General features: G+C 42.7%; 1 long non-coding RNA gene across 1 annotated transcript; it reads left to right on the top strand.

Moving 5' to 3' along the window:
• The first annotated feature begins 8,420 nt into the window (after positions 1-8,420).
• LOC138161497 (uncharacterized) lies at positions 8,421-16,367 on the top strand. Its single transcript, XR_011168392.1, has 3 exons — positions 8,421-8,772; positions 9,463-11,115; positions 15,761-16,367. It is a non-coding gene; the product is annotated as an uncharacterized lncRNA (long non-coding RNA).
• Positions 16,368-18,556: the final 2,189 nt, after the last annotated feature.

Here is an 18,556-nt window from a genome sequence, read left to right as displayed (position 1 = left end):
TTAGGAATCCCAGGCTCTAACTCTAACTTTCCACTGAGCTATCTTACCTGTCTATTGGATGCCCCTTAGCTCTATGTTGTATATTTGATGGTTATCACAGAACAATAAAACCTGAAATGCCCAAAGGCAGAGATAAAATAGGAATCTTTTCAGGCTCTAGATTTGTAGCTGGAGAAGCCCATAGCTCAAGTCTGGTGCACCTCCCTCATTTTACACCTCAGGAAAGAAGGTTCAGAGGATGCCTGAGGTCACTCAGGTAGTGGAAGAGCTAAACTTTGAACCCAGGGCTGGACTTTGTGGGGCCCAGAACCTCACAACAAAGGGAGCTCTTTTTAGATAGATCAAGGAAGAACCCATTCCCCCCCCCAAATTCCTGCTGCTTTTTCTAGTTATTCTTACCTGTCAAAAAACAGCATAAATTTATAAAACACTCCACATAGCTTATCTCCTTTGATGTTCACAACACATCTGTCAGGTAGATGCTATTATTATCCTCATTTTAAAAATAAAAAATTTGAGGGTGGATGGTAGGAATAATCATTATTAAACATCTACTTTACACCAAGCACCCTTTACAAATATCTCATTTGAGAAAGGCAGAGAAAGAGTAAGAGTAGACAGTGTCAGAAGCAGGTTTTGAGCTCACATCTCCCTGTCTCCACATCCTACACTCAGTGAGAGATGAATAAGGCTCTACTCCTCCTCCTGCTTCTTGGCCCCCACATCCTGCCACTCTTCTGGGACTTGGCTTTCTTTGCCAAAACACTAGACTCAACTAGAACTCCTTAGGCCAAAAGTTCTTAACCTTTTCTGTGTCATGGAACCATAAATGCATAAAATAATATTCATAGGAAACCAATTATATTGAAATACAGTTTATCTATCAATCTATATATGGATTTTTTAAAAATTTGGATTCCAGAGTAAGAACCTCTGCCATCTCTAGACCTATGACATCAGACATGAGGAGCCAATCAGACATTTCTGAGAAAGATGTTGCCCCTTCCCATTAAAATCTGTGGCAGTGGATTATTTCATGGCTTGCCTAGTAGAGGCAATATACTCTATTGTGAATGTTAAAACATGTTGAATAAAGAGTTATTCCTTTGCCATGACTGGAGAGTCTGTCTCTTCTGCAAAAGTCCTCAAACTGTCAGAAATGGACTTGGTTAGTCCTTTGGCCCCTTTTAGAACAAACTTAGGAAGGAGCAGGACCCGGTGGAGTAGAACTACTGTGGTAAGAACCTTTGGAGGATACTGGATTGGCTGTGTTGGGAAAAACCCACCACAGTTATGGATGAGACCCCAGGGGACCTGACTGGCCTCTCCTAGAACCACACATCATGGTTGTGTATGGATCTTTGAGAACAATGTCTTTGTGAATCAACATCTCTAAATCAAACTCCCATGAAAGCATTACAGCCATTTCTCATACATGTAGGTTGAGGAAGGACATGGGGCAAGTGCTTGGACAAGAGCAAAAGACCTTTCTCTGCCAAACCACAACCCTGTGAAAAGAAGAATGAGAGATTTATTGCAAAGGCCCAGAATATGTAGTGTTTGTTCCCCTTTAGGAGTGGGTGCATTCTGAGTGCAATGACATTCAGGGAGGATATTGATAAGCTGGAGAGCTTCCAGAGGAGCCAGGCTAGGACAGAAAAGAGCCTGTAGATCATGTCATATGCAAATCATATGAAGGAACCGTAAATGCTTAAGATGGAGAAGAGGAGATTCAGAGAGTCAGTGGGGTGTGACAGACAGGAGGCTGGATTAGAGGTCAGAGAAACCAGGATTCAAATCCCCTTTTGATGCATATTCCTCCTTTATAATTCAAATCAACATTTATTAAGCACCTCTAATATGTAAGTCATCATTCTAAGTGCTGGGTACAAGGAAGCAGTCATTGCCTTCAAGAAGCTTACTTTCTACTTGGAGGGAGTGTGGGGTACAGGAAGATACTAAAGACCTGGGATTTTGTCACATGGACAACCAACCATCTGGGATTCAGTAGAGAAATACTCAGGAAGTCTTGATGTCGAGTGAGTTGTACTTACTGATAACCCAGGTCATGAGGCAGGTCTTCCAGACTCTAAGCTCAATGTTTTTCCATTACCCCCTTCTTCCTTCATGTATGTACATTGATAAGTAAATACAGGTTAGCTAGATGATGTCATAGTAAAAAGAGTACCGGACTTGGAGTCAGGAAGATTCATCTTCATGAGCTTAAAGTCAGCCTCAGACACTTAACTGTGTGATCCTGGGCAAGTCATTTAACCTATTTGTGCCTCAGTTTCCTCACCTGTAAAATGAGCTGGAGAAGGAAATGGTAAACCACTCCAGTATCTTTGCTAAGAAAACACCAAATGGGGTCATGAAGGGTCAGACATGAGTGGACATTAAGAAGAGAATTAGAAGAAGAAGGAAAAGAAGGAGAAGGAGAAGAAATCAATGCAATTTGAGGAAGGTTGTAGCACTTACATCTGTGAGCATCCCCACCTTACACATGAGGAAAATGAAGCTAAGAGAGTGTAAATAATTTCCCTATGTCCAGATGCCCAAAGTATCCAAGGCAGGATTCTCAGTTCTATCCTGCTACTAACCAAATCCTCTTTCCACAACAATCCATTGCCTCCACCATCTTTTCTCTAGCATCTGCTTCCCTTTCTTCCCATCATACTCTTTGCTGGAGCTTCTTTTCTCTCTTGGATACTCTAGGAATAGCTCCATCTCTTGGGAGCCCACAAAGAAAAGAGCCTTATCTCTGGTGTCAGAGGACTTGTGTTTAAACCCTGCTTGATATTTACTATCTGTGTGACCGTGGGCAAGTCTTTGGACCCCTTCCCCTGGACTGTAATTTCCTTAGCAATCAAGGTCAATGATCCCCACCCCATCCCCAACACATTTGAAACTTTCCTTTATCCCTGGTTTATTTCCTTCTGCTCCTTTCTTGTCCACATTGGGTCTCTCTCCACCTCACTAGCTCAGCTTTATGCTTTAAATGAGCTTTGGGTTATCTGAGGTGTAGAGACAGACCTCTCCATCCACTTCACTTTTTGCAATAAACTAGAAGCAGAGAGAGCTGCAACCAATGTCAAGTTCTGAGGAGCATCTCAAAGGATCTGCTCATTTGAAAGGAGTAGTAAGACCCTGTGTCTGGGACAGAGATGAAGACCCTGAGACAGGAGGGAGGGGAGAAAGGAAGGCAGGGCTGTTGGGGAGCTCACTCTAGTCCTTCAGCTGGTACCTTCCTGTTTAAAGAAATCTTCTCGTTAAGTAGGAGCTCAATTCTGTCATTGTTAAATTGCTGTAGAACTTCAAGGGCTTTCTGCACCCTCTAAATTTTTTACCCTAGGGCACAGTGCAAGTCACCCACCCCATGTTACAGTTCAGAGGGTGGGTGTTGTTGTTGAGTGGTTTCTGTCCTGTCTGACTCTCTGTGACCCCATTCAGGGTTTTCTTGGCAGAAATACTGAAGTGGTTTGCCATTTCCTTCTCCAGCTCATTTTACAGATTAGAAAACTGAGGCAAACAGGGTTAAGTGACTTTCCCAGAGTCACACAGCTAGTAAGCACCTGACGCTGCATTTGAGCTCATGAAGAGGAGTCTTCCTGACTCCAGGCCCAGCACTCCCATCCACAGCAACAGCCTGCTGCCCTCAGATGGTGGTGGAACTGTAGAAACAACAGGGAACAAAATAAAAACAAAGAGTTTGTCTTCTTCTGTTCTTTCTGCCAGTCAGGAAAAAAGTGTCTCTTATGTAAACAGTAACATCAGAATCCACCCACAATCCTGCGGGACTTCAGCTTCTAATCACATGATATTAAATGCTCTGTGACCCTGGATAAGTCACTTCACCCTATTTGCTTCAGTTTTCTCATCTGTATAATGAGCTAGGGAGAAGAAAATGGCAAACCACTCCAGTATCTCTGCCAAGAAAACCCCAAATGGAGTCATGAGGTCTCAAACACGATTGAACAACAACAGAAGACCAAAATGTGAAGGAGAACTCTCTGTATGCTGTGAACTAGGTATGGTAAACTCCTCAGTGTTCTCTGAGTTGACGTTACCCCCCAAGTTTTTCTACATCACTCTCCACAGCAGCCTGACCCCCCCCAAAAAAAAACAACAAAAGATATTCTGAATAAACATAAAAGTTTTAAAATCTGAAGAAAATGCACAAAAATGTAATTTATTATGAATTAGCATCTGATTTTCTCTGGATAACACTGAGAACAAATTAACAGCCCCAGACTAGATCCATAGAGCTCTCTTGGGAGTCAGGGGAAGGAAGCAGTAGAGATTAGCCTGGATAAGGCATATAGCGAGAGAAAGATTTTTCTTAGAAGACCAGCAAGGCTTCCTTAATTGCTCATGGTGGGGCAGAATACAGGAGTGGGACTTTGGTGACATATAGCTATAAAAAACCAAGCCCAGGGGACCATGAGATGAGAACTTTCAAGGAACCCAGAATTGTCCCACTAAAGGATTCCTGATTTGGGCACTGTATGGAAACCCTGGAGTGATGAGAGCACACAGGTACTCTCAAAGGCTGTACCTGAACAAACATGGTATGCATTCCCATCAGCCCTCCCTTTGCCCTCAGGAAAAGCAGAGATCTCAGGTCCACCTTCTGAGATGCCTGTATCAAAGCATCTGTGTTCCCAGTGCATATGGGTCTCCCATAGCGAATGAGGTAGCCTTGGAAAGTTGGTGATGCATTCTCATTAGTCGAAATTAAATTAGTTTGCAAGGAAGGGAGACTTGGCCCGTGGTCCTAGCAGTGGCACCAGCTGGTCGGCTGACCTTGGCAAATCATTTAACCTCCTTGGCCCTCAATTTCTTCATCCCTACATCAAGGGAATTGAATTAGATGATCTTGAAGGTCCCTTCAATATCTATGTGGTATTGATGGGTTTTTTAATAATTAGAAAATTAAATCTGATTGCCAAGGATAGAATCAAAGTGATAGCTCAGCATTCCAAAGGTAATTTTATGGGAAGCCTTTTTCAACAAATGGGAATAGTTGGGTTTTGAACCTAGAAGGAGGCAGGATGTCCAGGTGGGGAGAGCAGATAGACCCAGAGTCCAGATAGCCTAGATTCCAATCCTGCATTTATCATTATTAACCATGTGATTTTGGACTAAGACTCAATTTCTTTACCTGCAAAATGGGGATGATGATAATAACAGCCTCACAGGGTTGTCAGTTGGATAGAACAGTGGCTCTGGGGTCCAAGGGCCAGAGTTCAAATCCTGCCTCTGGATGCTTGCAATGAGCCCTTCACTTCCCCTCACTTCCTCATTTGACAAAGGAAAGTGAAGCAGATGGCCTCTGGGGTCCCTTCCACCTATGAGACAACCTCCACATCTTTTCTGAGGATAAATTGAAGTAATACCTGGAATACAATTCATACATTTTTGAGTATAATATGTGCATTGGCTATTACTATTTGGAACTTCAAAACATTTTGAAAAACACAGAGAAATGTCAAAGAGACATCTTCCTGAATGTAAATTCGGCCTCAGACACATACTAGCTCTGTGACCCTGGATAAGTCACTTCACCCTATTTGCCTCAGTTTCCTCATCTGTAAAATGAGCTAGGGAGGAAAAATGTCAAACCACTCCAGTATCTCTGCCAAGAAAACCCCAAATGGAGTCATAGGTCTCAGACAAAATTGAACAACAACAGAAGACCAAAATGTGATGGAGAGCTCTCTGTATCCTGTGAGCTAGGTTGGGTAAGCCCAACAGAACTGTCAGGGTTGGAACTCATTTCAACTGCATTTTTGGCTGTCACTCTTTTCCATTTCCTATTTAAGTTATTTTTATAGTAAAAGGACAGGAAGAAAGTGTGCACTCCAGGCTTGGAGACCAGGGCAGTGGCTCCATCAATCCATTTGGATTCAACGCAGCCACAGCCAGTCTCTTACAGAAACAAGGTTATATATAGTGTAAATGAATCTGCACTTGTCCTGGAGAGAAACATATATAGTTCTAAAAGTTACTCAATTTATATTCCTCCTAATTTGTTAAAGTGTTAGCGAATGTAGCAGGTATATAAATACAATACCAGCGACAGCTCTAAAGATAAACCTTTTATGTGATAACGTCCCAGTTGGACCATACAGGTTTTCCATTGCACGAATAAATCAGCTTTACTGGGAGTCACTGCTTTTACATGAAAATGAATCAGTTTCTTATACTCTCAGTTTATTAACCTGTAATAAGGAGCTACTTTGTCATTAGCTTACAGATATTTCAAAATATCTTGGCAGAGCAGGGTTACAGGAACTCAAGGCTCTTGTTGGCACTAAGAAGTTAATTTTATAGAAATTACTTTGGAAAATGCTCTAAATGTTTTTTCAGTAATTTTTCAATTGTATACAACTATCTGTGACCCTGTTTGGGGGTTTCTTTGCAGATACTGGAGTGGTTTGCTATTTCCTTCTCCAGCTCATTTTACAGATGAGGAAACTGAGTCAAACAGGGTTAAGTGGCTTGCCCAGGGTGACAAAGCCAGGAAGTGTCTGAGGTGGGGTTTGAATTCATGAGGATGTCTTCCTAACTCCAGGCTCAGCATTCTGTGCACTATGGCACCGCCTCTCCCCACCAACAGTATGCCGGATTGTAAGAAAGCCTGGCCTGTCTGTTCAAGGAAAGGTTTCTTAAGAAAAAAAAAATGATGGAACTGGAGAATCATCATGGGGTAGGAGACAGAGGGCTAATCCTGGAGTCAAGAAATCCTGGTTTCAAGTCCTGCTTCTAACACATTTTCGCTATTTGACTCTGGGTAAAACACTTCAACTCTTTCTCTCGGTTTCCTCATCTCTAAAATGGGGATAATAATGGCACCTACTTCCAGAGCTGTTGTGAGAATCAGATGAGATCATATTGGTAAAACATTTTGCAACAGCTATATCATCATCATCATCATCTATTCTCTGGTACCTTTATATTTTTCAGTTTCTCAGAGTTCAGCTCTCCCTTTAGTGACTTTTCCATATAAATATCATTGTAATCACACTAAGTGATCTTTCCCTCCTCTGGCCCTCTATTCAAGTCAATTCATCAAGTTTTTATGGTGTACCTACAATGGGTAAGTCTAGAGGCAGAAGGACAAGGGGGCTGATCTCTGCATCAGGAAGACCAGTTCAAATACTGCTACGGACACTTCCTAGCTGGGTGACCCTGGACAAGTCACTTCACACCTGAGCCATATTACTAAGCCCTACCTAGGTTGTGATGTCCCCTGGTCTAAGAACTTCACAGGCTGACACTCCCCCCAAATAAAAAAAAATCCCAGGTCTTTCCCATTTTCATAATGAATGAGAAACTGTTTGGAAAATTGAAGCCAAAAATGAAAAGTAGCTCAGCCCCTACTCTTGAGGAGCATAAAGTCTTTAAGTGAAGTTTTTTATTCCTTGTCATCTATCTTTTTGAGTATATCCATCTCCCCTTTACTACTAAGAAAACCAAGTTTTATTTGAAGGATAAAAAAGAGAGATAAAGGGAAGGAAAAGCAATTCACCAAAACTAACCAAGATATCCACTGAACCTAACAGTATATCCTCTGCCTATAGTCTCTCATCTGTGCAAGGAAAAGCAGGAAGTACATTTTGTCATGTTTTCTTTAGGACCAAGCTTGGTCACTTTATTTACAGAGTGTTCACTCTCTGGATTTTCTTTGTTTCTCTTTTCATCTACATTATTGCAGATTTTAATTTTACAGTGGGACCAGGCATGGAATGGATATAACTGGCTATAAATGGATAGTATGTGGAAAGAGCAAAGGAGAGGTCTAGATAAATTATAAGAACAAGGAAGAGACAGGAAATCATCTTATAGTAATATTGTCTAAACAGGTGTCTGACATAAATAGAAGCAGCAATCATGTGAATAACATTAGCTAACATTAAGATTATAAACATGTACAGTTCTTTAATTCATCATCTCATCTGATCCCTGAGACACACCAAAGAGATTTCTATTTCAGGGCTGTAGTAATAAACAATGTTAATTACCTTCATTATTATAGTTAGCATTTATAAAGTTCTTTAAAGTTTGCAAAGTTCCTTACAAACATTATCTCCATTCATAAATGGTAGGTATTACTATTATAGGTAGGGAAAGTGAGGCAGAGAGGGGATCAGAGGGTGGGTAAGTGACTTGCCCAGGGTCACACAGCTAGTAATTGTCTGAGATTAGATTTTAACTGAGCTCCTCCTGACTCTAAGCCCAATGCTCTAATCACTGTACCATCTGACTGCCTCAGTTTTATGATATGAGAGAATGGGATCCAGAAATCAGGATCCTTATCCATGGTCACACACACATCTGGTGACTGGAAAAGATGGAATTGAAGCCAAGTGTCTCTTGAATCCAAGCATCTTTTCTCCCTCCCTAACTTGTCATCAATCAGCTTCTTTCAAGTAGGAATTTCTACATACTTATGACCTTTCATAGCACATGGCAAGAGCCTATCAGGCACCAACGTCACCCTGCTTTAATTGAAATGGAGCTGAGCTGAATTTTGCATCATGCTGAGATTCTCAAGGCCAGTGCCAGTGGCATAATCCATATCCCCAGCTTGCCACTCCTTCCAGCAGGATTGTACTCACAGTGAGAGCCCCTGAAGAACAGTTAACTCAGTGATAGTGTATGTAGGGAAATGGATGATTGACACAGTCCTTTCATCTGTCAGAGTCAAACCCCAGATGGGGACCCTTTGCACCAATCAGGAAGATGGGCCCAGGATCCTCTCTTGGAGTGGTGAGTTTCACACCTGTTAATAATCAGACTGTCAGACTTCTGAGAGGGAGGGTTGAGGGTAGAAGGAAATAGTTTTAGAAGAGAGAGAATAGTTGAAAAATAAAACCTTCTATTCATTTGAGTGTAAGGGATGTGACCAGGAGGAACCTACTTTTGGTATAAGCAAGCTAAAGGATGAGGCTTTTTCTGACTCAGAAGATGTCTGTGCCTTTGATGGATGTCTGGGAAGCCCTGTGGTCATCAACACAAGAAGGATGCTACCAACCAGAATTTTTTTTAAAAAAAGAAGCTAGCCTATTGATTAATGAAAAATACTCAACAACACAATGTTATAGTAAGGGAAGAGCTGGCTGCATGCCAGGCACTGTGCTGAGTGCTCTACAAATATTTAATTTTATATCATTTTGTCATCACAACAACCCTGGGAGGTAGGTCTTATTATTGTCCCCATTTTACAGCGAGTTCCTGAAGCAGACAGAAAGTGACTTGCCCAGGGTCACACAACTAGTGAGTGTCTGAGGCTGGATTGGAACTCGGGTTTTCTGGACCCCAGATCCAGTGCTCTGTGCACCATGGCACCACCTAACGGCCCCTGAGGTTCACCAAATGCACTCAGCTATCTGCCCCTGGCGCCAGACAGATGAAGGCAGGGCATGTTCTGATGAGGTGTTTATCTCTTCATTTTGACAGATTCCTGCTTTGCTTTAGTGATCATTGGATTGCCCTTCTGAAGAACAGAGAGGAGCGGTACAGTGGCACAGGAGAGGGGAGTCAGGAGAGCCCTGGGCTTGAATCTCAGCTCTGACATTGACCAGCTGGGGGACTCAGCTCTCTGAGACTAATTCTTCTCATCTACAAAATGGGAATAATCATACTGGCCTTGGCACTTTAGGCCAAGAGGGAAGGAAGGAAGGAAGGGGAGGGAGGGACAAAGGGAGAAAGGAAGGAAGGAAGGAAGGAAGGAAGGAAGGAAGGAAGGAAGGAAGGAAGGAAGGAAGGAAGGAAGGAAGGAAGGAAGGAAGGAAGGAGAAGAAGGGAGGGAGGAAAGGAAAGAGGGATGAAGAAAGAAAAAAGAAAGAGAAAAGAGGGAGGAGGAAGAGAGGGAGGAAGAGATAAAAAGAGGAATGAAGAAAGAGAAAATGAAAGAAAGGAGAAAGTGAGGAAGAGAGAGAAATTGAGAAAGAAAGGAGTGGGGAAAGGGAGGGAGAGATGAGAAGAAGAGATGAGAGGAGAGGAAAGAAGACACAAGACACAGTCTTTGGCCTCCAGGGAAGTCCTGTCCTTTTAGGAAACCACACAACAAGCAGACTTGCACAAATCTGACAGGAGGACTGAGTAGGCTGAGTTTCTCTGACCATGGAGAATAGTGTCCACTTGGCACCTTCCTGCAGAAGGTCAATGCTATCTGTTGTGCAGGACAAAATGAGGATTCTGAGGAACCCAGAGGAACCTGTGAAGATCCTGTGAATTGATGCACAGTGAAGTAAGCAGAAACATGAAAACCATAAATGTGATGACTGTAATGATATAAATGACAAGATCATCGAAGAAAAACTGAATTTGAGTTGAATTGAAATTGAAAATTGATGATGAAAAACTAGTAACAGCCCCAGAGTGATGGTCTCATTCCAATAGCCAGAGCTGGGCTTTCCTGGTGCAGAATGGCACATACATCATTAGCAAGGGGAATCCTTATATAAGTTGCTTTCAATGAGCTCTTTTTCTTTGTTTCAAGAAAGTTAAATTCCAGGGACAAAGGTAGGGAATGGAGGGAGGGCATTTGCAGACTTTGCAAAGAAAAAAAAATATTAAAAAAAAAAAAAAAAAAAGTGGAGGCAGCCCAGCATGCTTGAATGCTGGCAAAAAGAAGTGGGCTTGTCATATTTAAGATCCGGCTGAATAAATACAGTAAGATTTTCCAGTGTGGACGTCAATTACCAAAGCGTTCACTGAAGGAAGACTTCTCAGCCCCTGCATCTGCCCAGATCCTGACGCTCATGATAAATCTGAATTAATCAACCATGTCTGCCTTTCACATGAGGATGTCTCCTCAAATTCTGCCTTGCTCCCATTCCAAACTGCAGCCAGCAGGCTCCTTGTCTGTCTTTCTCTCTGATGGGGAGGCAAAGCACTAAAAACGAAGGGGGGAAATCACCACTCGACTCTTTCCGCGCAGCTGACTTCAAAGACGCTCGCCGTCGGATCGCTGGAGCAGGCAGATTTCAGCTGCTTGGGGGCAGCTGGAGGTCACTGCAAATCAGCAGTCTTTCTTCGAGGAGCAGTCTGCCAGACCATCAACTCCTGGCAGCCATCCACATCCATCCAAAGCGATCTCCCGATGCGGTGAGTGACACCTCCCGCTGCCCTCTAAAAGGGCGAGGGCTGAGATCACTCAGCGTTTCCCGTCTTCCACCACTCAGGTACATGAGGGCCAGGCAGCAGCTCCAATTAGGAGATCAGAAAGAGAGAAGGTAAATCTTCCAGATGGCCATGAGTAGGAACGAAGCCGAGAGGGGCAAGAGGCTCGCTTAATAGATTCTCCCCGTCCTCTGGACGTGGAGACTGAGGAGCTCAGAGCTCTCGTTAAAGGACAAGCTTGGCATGATTTTTTTTGGTTTTGTCATTCTCATCTGGAGAATCTGCCTGCCTATTAAATCCAGGGCCAGCTCCATTTCAGAGCCCATCCGTTATTTGAGCACCAGCAAACAAGGCCTGTGGGGGTGTCACACAATTTTCTTCAGAACAACATCCAGTTACCTACTTTCTCCCTAGAGTTCCAAGGTCAATTTGGGTTCTCTGCCTTGCAACGGTTTTCTGAGAAGGTTCCCTGGAGAAGATCTGAACAGCCCCGCCAATTATCATGACCTTTAGAATCCAGACCTTAAAGTAATCGTTCCAGGCATAAGTAACAATATTTGTGCCTGGGGCACCACAAACAGTGCCCTGTAAAAGTGCCCTCCAACTCGTGAAGCTCTGGAATAGTGGGGCTCCTTGAGAGGAGGCCAGGTGAGGAGGTTCCAGAGCTCCCTGGGTTGTGGCTGCAAGGGGGAGGGGAGGAGCCCTCTGGTAGCTTCCTAACTTCACTTTTTCCTAAGGAGGCACTGAGCTCTATTGCTTCTGCCACAAAGGAGCAGGAGCACATGTGTATATCCAACACCCTGAGAAAAAGCTCCAGTCTCTCTACCCTAGTTACAGCTCTTAGAATCATGCTGGGCTTAATTAAAGAGAATCCCAGTTTACAACCCAGATGATCTTAGGTGATGGCCATGCCTGTACAAAGACAGATGTTGAGGCCAATATGTGACCTGATTAAGAGATGAAGGTGCAAGGGAAAAGGAACACAAAAAAATCCAAGTAGTTCAGTCACTCATGACTCGTGATGGGTCCCACTGGCCAAAAGTAGCAAACGAGCCTGAGATAGCAGGAGGGTGTCTTGGAAGGAGAGCTTGGTCTTCGATCCTAAGGATATGGGTTAGAATCCTGATTCTGTCACTTACTAGCTATGTGCCTTTGGGCAAACCGCTTTGACTCTCTTGGTCTATTTTTGTACTCATAAAACTCAATTCAATGAACAATTATTAATGTGCCAGTCACTGTGCTGAGCTAAAATGAGAGGTAAATTAGATCCTTTCCCCTTACAGAGCTGTGTTCCTGTAATCTGCCAGATGTTGAGGTGAGTGAAAAGTTAAGTAATGTGGAAAACTCTATCATCTAAGCAGAGCCAATGAGAACCTGATGGGAGACATGTCAAGAACCTTTGTTAGGAACGTTCTAGCTTGAAGCTCTACCAATTTCATGTTTAAGGAGCTGAGGTTATTTATGCAAGCCTCTAGGAAGGAAAGGCTGTTTACTGGTAGTATCATTATCTCTGTGTTTTCTAAGATTTTTTTTTTTGGTTTAAAAATAATTTTTTAAAATTTTGGTTATTCTTTAACAAGGGCACCTAAGTGGAGCAGTAGATAGAGCCCTGGGCCTGGAGTCAGGAAGACTCATCTTCCTGAGTTCAAATCTGGCCTCAGAAACTTAGTAGATCGGTGACCCTGGGCAAGTCACCTAACCTTGCTTGCCTCAGTTTCCTCATTTGTAAAATGAGCTGGAGAAGGAATTGGCCAACCACTCCCGGAGCTTTGCCAAGAAAACTCCAAATGGGGCCACAGAGAGTCAGACAGCATAGAAATGACTGAACAACAGCAATGAATTATTTAGTCCTTGCAATTCATGTGCTTGCTTGCAAGGAGTTCCGGTGATGTCACACTGGGTGGGGTCAGACAAATTTTCTGGTTGGAATTATCCAACTGAAGGACAATGAAGTAAGAAGAGGTGAGACAACAAGTCCCTCAAAGTTTACCCAGGCCCTTTGGGTCAGAAGGGAGTCTCTTTTTATGAATGAACTTTACATACATTTTTTATGATTCCCACAACAGGCTTGTGATGTAAGTACAAATATGATTATGCCCATTCTGTAGTTTAGGAACTTGAGGTTCAGAGAGGTTGATCTACATCCCTAATGTCACACAGCTAGTAGTAGGTGTAGCTGGGACTTGAACATGGGTCACTGGCTCCAAATTCAGAGGTCCTTCCTCAGGACCACAGCTATCTCTCTGTCTTTGGTACTCAATGCTAGATATCCCAGTGGGCCTAGATGTTAGATGGAGAATGGCCACCGTATCCTGCTCCATATGCCATGAGAACCCATGGAAATAATCATCCTAATGGTAAGCATTATGTTTTCCTCTCAAAAAGGACAGGGCCTTTGGAAAGCTCTGCAAAGGGCCCTGGGTCTTTGGATTTGTTGTGACATGCCACTATTCCCTTCTGCTCATCCATGATGGCTTAACAGAAGTGGACAGATGGAGACAAATGGATCCTACATGTAGAGGTGGCTGTCAACTCAGTGCCAGAGTCATTTAAATACTTTTTAGCTCAGGGATTTCATGACCTTTATGGAAATGATAATTCACTGTTGTTGTAGGATGATCCTGGCAAGAGCAGGCCGGGGTAGGAGGGAGGGCTCTTCTGGACACCAACTGAAACAGGTGACAAAAGAAAATATGAGGAAAAGATCCCCAAATGAACCATCCGATGCCTGGAGGCTTCAACAGCCTCCTTACTAGTGTCCCTGCCTCAGGCCTCTACCCTCTCCAATGCCTCTTCTACCAAATGATCAAAGTGACACCCAAAGACACAGACCTGACCCCGTCACTCTTCTGTTCAAGAAGCCCCCTCTGGGTGTCAGGTTAAACCCTCCACAATCTGACTCCAATCTCTTTTCATCTGGATTTCACATTACTTCTCATCACCTACTCTGCCAATCTGGACTTTAGCCAAACTGGCTTATTTGTGGTTTCTGGAACATTCTGTTTCTTCTCTCGCCACCTTTGCATGGGCTGCTGCCATGCCTGAAATGCTTTGTCTCTCCATCTCTCTCCCTCCTTTCCTTCCCTATCTCTGTCCATCTGCTTCTCTCTCTCTCTCTCTCTCTCTCTCTCGTCTGTCTCTCCTCTCTGTCTCTATCAATGTTTCTCTCTGTGTCTGTCTCTCTCTCCCCTCTTTGTCTCTTTGTTTCTCATTCTGTCTATCTCTCTCTCTGTCTCTCTCTCCCCCTTCTCATTTTCACCTCTTGGAAGCCCCTGGGTCCATTCAAGGCTCACCTCCTACCCCAAATGTTACTGACCCCTCCCCCCCGATACTATTACTTATTATTTACATTTTTTACAGTTTTATTTTTTAATGTACAATTTCTATCCCTTAAATAGATTGGAAGTGCCTTGTGGATGAGAACTGTTTAACTTTTGACTTTACTGCCAAACACAATACCTGGCACATAGTGAGTTCTAAATGCATGCCTGTTGAATTAAACTTGATTGAATTAAGTATTGGAAAAGTTTGTTGGATTGAATTGAATTGGTGGTTTCCACCTTCCCTCTGGTTGCACAGAATCCCCATGATTTATGGCACCATTAAAGGAGACATCTGAACGGCTTCCTAGTCAAGGTGCTTCCTGGCTATTCCAAGCTCTCTTTCCTTTGGGGATGCATAAGGGGTGTGACCTGTGCCTATTTCTCTAGGCTCCATTGATGCTGGGCATTTTCTCATCCACCATGTCTCACTGAATCTCTACATCTCCCTTTCCCCTCTCCCACAGCACTTTCATCTCTCCTTCCAAACCACCACCATTTCTCCTCATCTTGGTGATACTTATACTGTTTCCCTAATGAAGTACATACCAGTGGGCCAATGAGGACCCAGGAGTCATTCAGGGGATAGTAAACAGGAGAGAGACTTCATTGAATTTTAAAGTTGGAGGGGACCTATTTGAGAAGCAGAATGATAGAGAGGATAGGACACTGGCCTTGAAGTCAGGGAGACCTGACTTCAAATCTCACCTTAGATATTTTCTAGCTATGTGGCCCTGAAGAAGTCACTTAATTACTCTGTGACTCAATTTCCTTATTTGTAAAAAAAGATCATGTTGGACTCAGTGGTCCTCTCCAGTCTTAAATCTATGACCTATGATGCTTTGATCCACACCTGAACATGGGTCATCTCTACGAGATAGTTAACAAGAAATCACCCAGCCTTTGTTTGGAGATCTCCAATGAAGGGCACCCCTACCCCAAACAGACTGTTTCAATCTGGTTTACTCTTAATTGATAGGAAGTTGTCTTGATATCAGCTCACCCACCTACTCTAGCATGTGACTGGGGAGGCTATTAACTACTTGAAAAGTTTATATAAGTAAGATGAATAAAGCAAACCTAGGAGCACGAAACTGTTAAAAAAAAAAAAAAACCTCCCCACTCCCTAAACAAAAAGCAATATATCTTTTTTTTAACCTGCCTTAGAAAATTAAATGGTGGGAATGGGTTAATTGATAAATACAAATTCCTTTTTAAAAAGATTCAGATTTAATATAAAATAATTGCCTTTTATTACTGATTTGTCTTAAGTCTGACTAAGTTTAAATTATATCTTTCCCTTATTCTAGACCTTATCTGGGGAAACAAATGAACCTTTCATTTAGAAGAGAAATAGAATGGAGGTGACTATACTGGAAGACAAAGCAGAGAGAATCTGAGTGCTTAAAAGATGGATCGGAATCCTTTACTTCCTCGTTTGTGAGAGAGGCAGACATGTCCTACAGCAATAAATCGTGAGTCGCTTATAAAGCAGTCTCTACTAATGTGGATATATTAAGTAATGACTTCCCTGCCATAGCCCTCCACAGCCATCTTGTCAGTTCTCTGGACTCATAGGGGAAGCTGGATATCATCTCTGAACTCCACCTCAGTAATATCACTGCACCCTCTCAGAGACAGGTGATTGCCGGTCTATTAAGATGGGGCACCATGGACAGCACCTCCACTCTATCCTCAAGGGGCATATTTATCTCACTTTGGAAGAATATGTGACATTTCAAGCCCTCAGTCATGACACTGTGGTCAACGTTGCTCAAGAAAAAAGTGAAGTCAATAGCTGAAGCAATTATCCAGATACTCTGGGAGGAAATACAGGCATCTGAGACTGTCTCCATTACAGAGTTCTTAACCTGGGGCCTGTGGATTTGTATGAAATACTTTAAAAATGATTTCAACATAATGTTTCCTTTGTAATTTTGTGCATTTTATTTTATGCAATTGAATATACTCTCCTGAAAAAGGGTTCAAGGGTTTCAGCAGACTGACTAGCAAAGGGGTCCATGACACCCCCCGCTCCCAAAAGTTAAGAACCCAAGGACTACATAAACCAAAGCTACTGAGTAGTTGTTCAAGCTTCACTTTGTGTAGTCCTGAAAAATATTATTGTTTTATGGATCCAATCCTTCCTCTTCTGCTTTCTGTAAAGAGGGTATAGCTGGAGAATTAGATTTTAGCATGAGTTTTCTTGGGTCATGTGAATTAACTCTATAAATGCAGGAACACTGAGATAGAATATAAACCGTGGCCTTGAGCTTGGTCTGATGGCCATATTCTATCCCCTTGGGAAGCAAGGAACCCTTATCTGTGAATGTTAACAACCCAGACCTTGCAGGCTTGGGGTTCTTGCATGTTGTCACGAACCCCCTCCTGGTTGTTCTCCTGTGTCTCTTTAGAGCTCCTCTGATGGTTACCCACCACCCCCATTATCCTTTTCCTTGTGTGTGGCTTTGATCATTTGACTCTCTTTTCCTCTGTACCATTGGGAATAGCTAACCTTTTTATACTGCTTTGAGATTTTCAGAGCACTTTACATTAGATTCTCAATAACCTTGCAAGGTGGTGTCTCCATTTCACAGATGAGAAAGCTGAGACTGAGACAAAGTGGCATGCCCAGGGTTACAGTTTGAATTGACTTCAGAAGAGCAAAGAACCATCCTTTTCATTACTGGTCGTGTTCTGAGAACCTCTCCCAGTAATCCTCACTATAATCATCCAACACAATTTTAAAATTGAAATAGCATTTGAAAGACATAGCCAATATACTAGTAGGATGCAACACCCTTATGTTGTGAAGAGCAGAAAGGACAAAAAGATGAAATGAGATTGGATTTTTAACCTATAGTATAGATAACTAGGAGAGTTAATTATGCTGGCTCTAGTCACATGTTCTTGTCCAAATATATCACCAAACCTCAGTATAAAAGCAAGATCAAGAACCTGCTCCATACCCAATCTAATCTGACAAGCATTTATTAACCACCTACTATATACTAGTTGCTAAGGATGAAAGACAAAATGAAAAACAATTCCCACCCTCAAGAATCTTACATTCTGTTATTATTTTTTTCTTTTTTAATGAGGCAACATTTCAAGGTCCTGGAGGATTTTTTTTACATCCCTGTGTAGTCCAATGATGTGGAAGTACATTCTAGTGTGGGAAAAGGGGACATGTAAACATATAAGGGTATGCATGACAGTTTCAGGCAGGAGAGAGCAGTGACAACTAGGGGGGATCCAGAAATTCCTCCTTTAGGGGGTCGCACCTTCCATGAACATTGAATCAAGGTGAATATGTGAAGCAAAGGTGAGGAGGGAACACATTCTGCTCTGAGGACAGCCTGAGTAAAAGAAGAATGAAGCATATAGAACAAAAGAAGGGCAGGCAAGACTGTTTGGCTGGGATTAAAAGGGCGGGAGAAGAGTAATTGGGAACAAGATGGACTCTGCTTATGGAGGGCTTTAAATACCAAGATGAAGAATTTGTATTTTATGTCAAACATTGTCAGACTTGGACTTTAGGAGGATGGATTGCAGAGGAGAGAGAAACGACCCTGGAAGTCTAGATGGAAGGCTCTCCAATACGTCAATGGAAAAGCGCTAAGATTTGTGTTCAGGTGTTTGTGTAAGTGGAGAGAAGACTGCCACCTTCTGCACCCCTTGCTGCTCATCTTTTTCCAGGGATGCCATGGAATGCCAATATTCCCATGTGAAGGAGCCCTGGTGCCTCAGTTAGTGAAATGATAGAAAACCAAAAGTACGAAGCCTCTCAGTGCTTCCCCATCCTTGGACTACTCAGGAAAGTAAAAAACACTCCAGGGCCCTGAGATGTTGCCTCATTAAAAAAACAACAACAAAAAACAGGGCCCATTATTAACTTTTTTCAAAAAGATAAATACGTATGGACTGTAGTCTCACACGACTAAAACATAAGGAATTCATCTCAATAAAAGAACTGTTAGTTAGAACTCTCTGGGATGCTGGAGTAGGTTTTCCCAAAATGAGGATGTTCAGATAGCTCCCGTCACTTCTCTGCAGGTGATTAATGTCCTCAGATGCTAGATGGTACCAACATTTAGCAGAGTTTT

This window comes from Petaurus breviceps, unplaced genomic scaffold, assembly GCF_028583685.1.
Source record: "Petaurus breviceps papuanus isolate PSGF00001 unplaced genomic scaffold, PetGlider_PUasm1.0 185, whole genome shotgun sequence".
Classification (NCBI taxonomy): Eukaryota; Metazoa; Chordata; class Mammalia; order Diprotodontia; family Petauridae; genus Petaurus; species Petaurus breviceps.
This window is presented reverse-complemented; position numbering and strand designations above follow the sequence as displayed.